A 9,273-nucleotide genomic window follows, 5' to 3' on the forward strand; every position below is an offset into this window, starting at 1 on the left:
TTCGACATCCCAAACACACGGACATGGATAACTTTCATTGTGTGCAATCCTAGTGGCACAGGGAGAGGGTAAGATTTACCAACGATCTGGCAGCACAGGTTAGTTATCTAAGCCAATGAGCTTCGTGGACGTCAGTAGGAGTATCCAATAAGGAACAAAGAGGGCATATCCTAAAAACTGATTCGCTGTAGAAAAGAAGTAACCGTCAAGGAAGTGGGGGCAGGCATAAGTTTATAAATAGGATCAAGAAGCGAAGCGAGCCACTTCTGTTTGATCTGTTGAGTATTATGTTACTATTTTTCGTTGTTAAGTTTGAATGTGTATTACGTAAAATCAGTGATTTTTTTTATATGGATTGGTCGTTAACAAAAAAGATTAATTTTGATTAAACATAATCAAATTTGAGAGAAAGTATTTTAGTAATATTTAATATTACCTCCGACTAGTATTATTTTATTATTGGTTATTGAAAATGTGTGTGTCTAGAGGTCCAATCCACGAGAGCTACTAAAAAAAGGGGTAAGAATCTCATTAAAATTCTTAATACATTGCATACAGCGTTTTGTTAATTAATGGTCCACATATTTTATGGTGCTCTTTTGTGTGTATTAACATTACTCAATTCAAGAATATTGCTAAAACTGTGAAGTTCATTTTCGTTAAAAGTATTATTTAGTACATATGATAAATCATCAAACAAAAATTGATGTAAATTTTTATTTTCATTAGGTACTATTTTAAAATTAGTGTCTATTTTATAAAATAATTCTTATTATAAATTATCATTAAAGATTGAAAATTTAATTGATTTTTAAAAAGCTGTTTTCCTTACAAATTATTATAATACACGATTCTTGAAATAACAAAATGCCGAACAATAAACCATTTCATAAGGTAAGATGTGTAATATATATAATTTGTAACTATATTATAATATATATTTATGTATATATATAATCAAAATAGAAGTGTTTCAGAAGAAATGTTCAAGAATAGGACGAGGTGTTGTTCTGAAAAGAAAAACGTCAATTATGTCTATTCCTCACTTTTCACACTCACTTTCTTAGTCTATTAAATCAATCTTATTTAAATATTCAATCTGATCTATACATGTAACGTCTTTTCTTTGTTATTTAGTAACGTAACAAAAAAATTTATTTTTAATTCCCTAATTCTATCTATTCCGCCAAAAAAATCAGAAAACGATATATACACACAATATTTTAATATTTCGATAACATTTTAATTTCTTATTTTAATTACTTCTTCTTTATTCACTCTATCGTCTATTGTCATTTACTCTCATCTTTTTCCTTAACTTTTTCTTTCTTTGAAATCCCTACTTTCTTTCGTAGCAGATAATCGGTCTTATGACCGTGTTTTGTTTTCGGTTACGCAGTAAGTACGCGCCATACACGTACCACATACCATACATCCATACAGCCATACATACATAATATACTCATTTTCTATACTATAAAACGCAGACAAAAGAAAGAATAACATTTCTTGTAGCTTTACTTCCAAGAAAATTATCTTATTCTAAATATACCTATATTTGCACTTCTAACAGCGTTTGTATTCTATGTCCTTAAATTTCTTCTGTTTTTATATACATATTTCACTACATACGCAGAAAACCATAGAGATACTACAAAAAACTGCTTTCTGTTCATTCCTAAATTTATTTTATCGTTACAATTTTTTATATTATCTTTTGATCAAGACTTTCATATGTTGATAAATAAGTGGCTATCAGTTCAAAATACTGCTTTTAATGAATCGAATAATAATGAATAATCAATTTTTATGATATAAATACTATTATAATATATACATTTTTTTAAATATTGAATAAATATTCATTTTTGTTGTGCGAGGAATGTTATCAATATTTCATACATTTTAGCTGATTAGATTGAAGTAGAAGTAGAAATATATTTTATTATTGATAGTACATACATTTTTATATGTTTAAATTTATTAATTAATTTAATAACTTATGAATTATCTATTTTATATTTATCATGTTAATACCTTTAAAATTAGATATTTTTTTTTGTAATTTTGAATTGTGGGAGTTCAGATAGAGGGAAATATAAAGATAAACTGATGATGAACTGAAATATATGTGTGTAATAGTTCATTTAATTAATTATGATGTGATGTCGAGCGGTATTTACATAAGTTTACAAAAAGTAGCGTGGTTACAAAAATACAGAATACAAAAGAGTTACAAATATAAAACCAATTGACTGTGAGAGATTTGCAGAATAACAGATAACAGACAGATGCAGACAGACTAACTCAAGACTAAAGACATAAGGACTGACTAAGGACTGATACCCACATAACACGATAAGTTTTGAAATCTTTCAGCGAAAAATTTTCGTAAAATATTCCTAAAAATGTTTCAGAAACCTTGCAGGCATCATTCAAAAATATTGTAAAAAGGATTTATAAAAGATTTTACTGAAATATTTCAAGAACATTTTAAATATATTTTACTTAAAAAGTAATTAAAAAAAAATAGTTTAAAAAAATAATAATAATTAAACATTAATAATTATTTATAATTAATTATTATTAATTATAATATTTTTTTTATAAAAATAGTTTTAAATTGTTTAAAACTATTTCTATGAAACCTAGCAGAAATCTTGCAAAAAGATTTTATAAAATATCTCAAGAAAGTTTGTAAGAATATTATTAAAAATATTTCAATAAATGTTGCAGAAAGGTTGTTAAATATTTCTAGTAATCATTTTTTCAAATAAATCTTTTATAAATCTTATAGCAACCTTTCAAGTAATATTTCTTAAAACATTTTTGAAAATATTCTCTCAATCTTTTGCGATATGTTCTGAAAACCTTTTTATGAAATATTTCAAAAAAATATTATTTTCTTGCGAAACCTTGATGAAAAAATATTTCTATAAAACCTTGCAGAATAATTTTGCAAAGATTTCACACAATATTTCAAAAAAGTTTGTAAAAATATTATGAAAATTATGTCAAAAACATTTTTCAAACATATTTATAGAAACCTCTAAGGTCGGCGATACATGTAAACTCCTAAATTTTGACCGTTTTTCAGAGGCTTATTTAAAATGGAAAAAATAAGTGAATCGTTTTTAAACTCAACATGTTTATTCATTACATATAAAAATATAAGAATCCGATTTTTAAAAAAATTTTTTTTTTAAATGGCCGCTATAGTAACTAATCTCCTGAGGCCCTCGCGGCGAAAGGCATCAATCAGCGTGATTTTTAGCTTCAGTTACTGCAATTTGGAAGAAAAAAAAAGGGTTAGAGCGTTGTCATAAATCATGTAACTTTTAGTTGAATTAGGAAAAAACAAAAAAGTCGAAAAATCGTAAATTGGCACGAATAAGACAAAAAAGTCCGATTTTTGACCCTTTCTTCCAACGGTTTTTGGGTAAAAAATGGCAATTTTTGAAAATTTTGGTGGCATTGTTAAAATTCAACTAGCAGCTAAAAATACTATAAAGAAAATGTGTGCTAAAGTTCATAAGAATCGGTAGAGAACGTTTTGAGTTATCTTGCACGTCAGTTTGAAAAAAGTTGTTTTGAGAAAAACGCGTTCAAAGTTTAGCGTTCGCGTCTAGCGCCGAGTTGAGGCGGAGCACTTAAATGAATTTTTAATCGATACATAATGCGAATTTCACTCTCAAAATGTACGGGCATATTTTTGAGATATTAAACTAACTATTTATGAAAAAAAAAAAATTTCGATTTTTTGTTATTTTACTTGTATCGCCTTCCTTAACAAAACATGACGATAAGGTTTCAGAAAGTCTTTCAAAAACCTTCCGTGGGACAAGCGCCTCCATGCCAAACCAATGAGGCATTCGTGAAAAATAATTATTGGTAGCCCTGGTTAGCTTAATTGATTAAAGAACAGTCGCGCCCGGAAAGCGAAAGATCCGTGGTTCGAATCCCGCCGGTCTCAGTCGTCAGTCCCAGCGGTCAAATTTTTTTCATGAATCCCACCCTGGCTCAGCCGGGATGGAGGGTCGGGGTCTGTTTCGTAATATGTTCCACAGTCTTACAACGCCACGAAAAAAAAAAATTCGGGCATTCGTGAAAAGGATTGGTCGGTGAGCCCTGGCTGCTAGAGAAGCTCATAATATTGTTTTTTTTGAAAAAATTTTAAAAATGTTTTCTAGGAACCCTTCGCAAAATACGGTAAAAAGATTTTAAAAACATCTTTCAAAAACCTTTTTAGAAATCCTTTGCAAGTTTCTAAACGCGGACTTTTCAACCTTGTAGAAATATTTTTTAGAAATCTCTTTGAAAGACTTAAAGCTTTCCAAGAAAAGTTTTAGAAAATTTTTAGAAACTTTATGTTATGGGGGTACAGACTAAAAACTAACTAAAGACACTTCCTTACTTCTTTCCACATACTTATATCAGAAATGAGCTACACCCTTTTGGAGAGGGAAGGAGAGTATGAATCTTATTGACCAATAGCAAATGGGTACACCTCCTATAGTCAACCGATGGGTAAAGCTTATGTTTTTTAGGTAACGATCGTAATGAAAGATCATGTGTCACACATGTTTCCATAGAAATCTGAAACTATCCGAAGGATCCGACACTTGCACGAAAGGTTTTCATCGCACCAGTAGGTCCCAATAATTCTTGAGTTTTGTTTTATGGTTTTATAGCCCTCCGAAATCTTTTCTTTTTGTCTCTGAATAGAGTTTTCCTTTCCAGAAAATAGCATATAAAGGAAAGAACTAAATAATAGTTTTTTTCCTACAGAATAAATATTTATTTTTCTTTTGCGAGGAATTTTATCAATATCCACATATTAGCTAATTTAGTAGAAGTAGAAATTAAAATGTTTTATTGTTGATAGTTTTGATATTTAGTTATTATAGGGTAAGAGTAAATTACACTTTATAGACTGTTTGTAAAAAATAATTTACAGGAATACGCGTGAGTCGTTCGCTACTTTCTTACACAATAGTATTTTATTTTATAATACTACTGTTTTATAACACATAATTAATCATTAATATTAAATTAATTACAGACGTTATATTATTTAATAATTTACTTGTTAACATACATTTGTCTAATTTTATCCAATTTGAAATAAACGTACAAAGCGTTTTTTTTTCATTTTCGTTTTTTATTTAGTATTTTTTGTTTAAAACAGGAAATATATATTACGTCTCAACAATAAATTAATAGAACACCTGTAATTAATGTAATAAAACATTCAATATAATCATCCTTTTTTCAACATTCGAAATAACGAGAAAACGTTCTTTTATTTTATAATTTGTCAAATAGTCACAGATAGAATCAAAATCGTAGGATGTTTATCGAGGGAAATAGAATTCCGTTTTAAATACACTATCGATCTCTTAGTGAAAGAAAACTCCACTCAGAGATTAAGAGGAATATTCTGGAGGACAATAAATTTCCAAACAAACTTAAGAATTATCGGGACATATTGGTGCGACAAAAAACATTGTGCTGTGTCTGGATCTTCAAGTGGTTTCGGATTTCAATGTAAACACATGCAACACCCTAAAAAGAAACGATATTCCTTTATTTTAAAACAAAGTTTTTTTATGCAGGATTTCCACTACGTTCTTTACCAAAAACATAAGCTGTACCCATCGGTGGACTATAAGGGGTGAATCCTTCTGCTATTGGTCGATAAGATTCCTAATCTCCTTCCTTTTCCATGATTTCCATCAATCGATGGGTAGAGCTTTTGTTTTTAGTAAAGATCGTAGTTGAAATCGTTCATAAACGAACTTTGTTTTTTCTAAACAACGGAATATCGTTTCCTTTCAATCTCTGAGCGGAGTTTTCGTTCACTAAGATCGATAGCGTATTCCAAGAGGAAATAAAATAAAGAAAGAACTAAATTTTATCGTCTACAATAGCGTATTTAAACAGGAAATAAAGTAAAGGAAGAATTAAATATTAATTTTATCGTCTATAACATTGTTCTTTTATTCTAATGTTTTTTTTTCTTAAATTTAAAAATAACAATGTTTTTTCAAATAAAGAAACTGCACGAATATTAATGTATAATTCAACGTTTAGGGGGTGGTATTCTGGTCTAGAGGCATGAATTTTAGGTACTTTTTCAAGTGTAATTACAAAAAGATGAATAATATTTTCACTATGTATATTTTTATAAGATATTTATTAATATTTCAAGAATACATGAATAAAAAAATAGTTAAAAAATTTAAAATTGAAAAAGATATAGGCTGATGAAGTAGGAGGGGGTCCCAGAAAAACGGCGCGAGACGGTTGCCCGATTGAAGCTCTCCTAGTAATCGGAAATAAAAAAGTAAAACAGATTATTAATTTAGAATAATGCCGCTATTGTACGAACTAAAAGAGATGAAAAAAATCTTTTTTTTTTTCGCTAAATTACGGCTGTCTGGAAAAAAGATGCATTATTTTTACAACTTGTTTTACTATTCCGAATTTCTTCAAAATAGTAGAAATTGAAAATTGTTGTAAGAAGTTTGATTAGTACGATAGAGAAATGCATAGAGAAGACACTTACCAAATTTCAAATAAATCGGTTAAGTAGAACTTGAGATATCATTGCAACCGTGACAAAATAACAGTTTCGAGAAAAATGCGTTCAAAATTTCGCGTATTAAGGGTAGGATATAGGATGCAGCATCACTAAAACAGCTCCAAAAATAATTTGAATTTTTAAAAATCCTCTTAAGAACATATTCTTAAAAGGTTAAGTTTTGAAAATATGAAAAAAATATCGATTTTTTCAAATCTCCAGAATAGCCCCTTAACATACAATTTATTTTCAAGTATAAGATATTACTTCCTCATATTGAATATACTCAATTCTACTTCTTTTCTTTTTTTTGTTCTTTTGAATTAAAAAAAAAATATTTTTTTAAATGAAAAAACTGTGCACCAATGTGTTATTCAAAACCAATCTGTCGTCCATGTTTTTTAGTTCTTTGGCGTCGTTCGGGGAGATTACATGAGAGTGTGATAGTCCCGTTAAGATCAGATAATTAGAAGATATTTTGTAATGTAAACACCTTTCTATTACAATTTATAAAGGATATAAGGATCAATTTTGATTTTTTGAGTATATTTTGACAATTTGTATGCTCTTATATCGTATTTTTAATCATTCGAAATTTTTCTTTATTATAGGTGAAAAGAAGATATACTGCGCATCATTTTCGCACATGCAGTATTTTCGCGCCAGTCTTACGCGCCTGTTTTATGCACTGCTATATGGCGAATCTTTAGAATTTTTTAATCTGTCATCTGTATACTTGTTGCAGTGGATTTTGTTATCCCGTTAATTTCAGGTAATTGTTTTAATTAATATTCTTACGTACACATCTTCCTGTTATATATTAAATGATATATAACGAATGTTATATTCAAGATTTTTATACGTGAGTTTTTTCATATTTTACTTTTTTTTAGCTTTCTAAATATGGGAAGAGTTGCAACACGAATTCACTAACCTTTTAATCTTGTGGCAACTTTTTTTATCTTCTCTATATACGTCGAGGTGAGCATAATTTTTTTTAAGTATATTTGGCATATAGAAATTCTACAGAAAAGAGAGAGATTAAGAGTGAGTGAGAAGGAGTGAAAGTGAGAGTGAGAGAGAGGAAGAGGAAGAATAAGAACACAATACTCTCTACATATTGGCTATTATAAATGTCTATGTATATTTCCAGGCATTTCTCGAGTCTACTACAAAACGTTAACAGTCGATAACATAGGTATAATAGCCAAGCGTTCGACACTCCCGAGATTTCCTCTACCAAGGTTACATAGTAACGTACCTCACATTCGTCTTCTATCCCCTTCGACGAGCCAACATCAACGAAAATGAGGCGTATTAAATTATTTAATAATTTTATTTCTAACATTATCGTTTTAATTTTAATAGTTTAAAAAGTTTTTCATTGCATAGAATGGTATAAAAACTGGTTTATTTTTTATGTTACTCTTCATTGAGTCTGCTGATATAATTACTGTTGTATTTAGACAACTTTAAATATTTTTAATTAATATTTTTATTAAAATTACATACTTGGTATGTGTTAAGGAAACAGGGGGAATTTATGAACAGGTTAACTAATATATATACCGGTGATTTACTAAGTCACTTTATTATCTATCTGTAACAAGCGATAGCGAAACTCCTACTGAGCCACCATATCGTCGCGCGTCTTTCTCTCGTACGACACTCTCACATACAGACTAGGTGGGGAATCGTACATATGTGCGTGGAATATCCACGGTCCCAGCTATATACAATATACAATGTACATTCTCAACAGTATGTAATATTGCAAGCAAATAGTTGCATACTCTGATCAATTTCACAAATATTTAATATCTTTAACTTTTAATTATGTCAACTCTCATAGATAATTAAATAGTTTATTTCTATTTACCATTGAATATTTTTGACAAAATATTCAATGGTTTTAATGTGTGCCCTGCCCTCAGAAATGATTTACAGGAAATATTGTAATATAATTATCTTTAGTATGTTTCAACTTTGCAGACTTATTATTTAATTTTATTTTAAACATCGTCACCTTAAGGGTATTATGATACCCATCCTCCAGTCATCAATGAAGAATAAAAGTAAGTATATTTTACTATTAAACACTTCTATGATAATTTCAATGGATTTTTACTACGACGATGATATTAATTGTTCCTTTTTTTGCTACGTTTCAGAAAATCATTGCAATCGAGCGGCTAGGCAATGAGGCAATTGTTCTTATGTGCTGCATTGTGTTAAAATAAAATATTAAAAAGTCGACATGTAGATTCAGTGTTGATCTTCGCATGTTAAAGTTTCGTTTGCTCGGTTAAGAAATTAGGAAGTTTGTTTTATTTGGTTTAAACCTGTTCTCATCGTCATCCTATGGGTAGGATACCCATCCTGCATTCATCAATGAAGAATAAACGTAAGTCAATTTTTATATTAAACATTTTTTCAATGATTATAGTAATTTTTATATAACAACGATTTATATAATCTTATTTTTATTTGTGTTTCAGATCATCGTTGGAATGGTATTCACATTTTATTAATTAAATTCATTTACAAATTCATTTAACACTAGATTTGTTCGCTATTATTTTGTTCGCTATTTTTAAAAAATTTACAAACATTGTTTGAATGAAAAAATGGGTAGAGGAGAGGAATTAATATTTACGTACATTTCATTACAGCATTAAAAATTAACATAT

At 28.9% G+C, this 9,273-nt stretch overlaps 2 long non-coding RNA genes across 2 annotated transcripts; both read left to right on the plus strand.

The window, feature by feature from the left end:
* The first annotated feature begins 332 nt into the window (after positions 1-332).
* LOC149031595 (uncharacterized) lies at positions 333-7,355 on the plus strand. The gene is made up of 2 exons (XR_016177657.1): positions 333-519; positions 7,195-7,355. It is a non-coding gene; the product is annotated as an uncharacterized LOC149031595 (long non-coding RNA).
* A 120-nt stretch (positions 7,356-7,475) lies between these two features.
* Positions 7,476-8,981, plus strand: LOC149031596 (uncharacterized). The gene is made up of 4 exons (XR_016177658.1): positions 7,476-7,564; positions 7,737-7,897; positions 8,576-8,658; positions 8,755-8,981. It is a non-coding gene; the product is annotated as an uncharacterized LOC149031596 (long non-coding RNA).
* Positions 8,982-9,273: the final 292 nt, after the last annotated feature.

This window comes from Polistes dominula, unplaced genomic scaffold, assembly GCF_049000335.1.
Source record: "Polistes dominula isolate Pdom_NZ unplaced genomic scaffold, Pdom_raw_medaka contig_17, whole genome shotgun sequence".
Taxonomy (NCBI): Eukaryota; Metazoa; Arthropoda; class Insecta; order Hymenoptera; family Vespidae; genus Polistes; species Polistes dominula.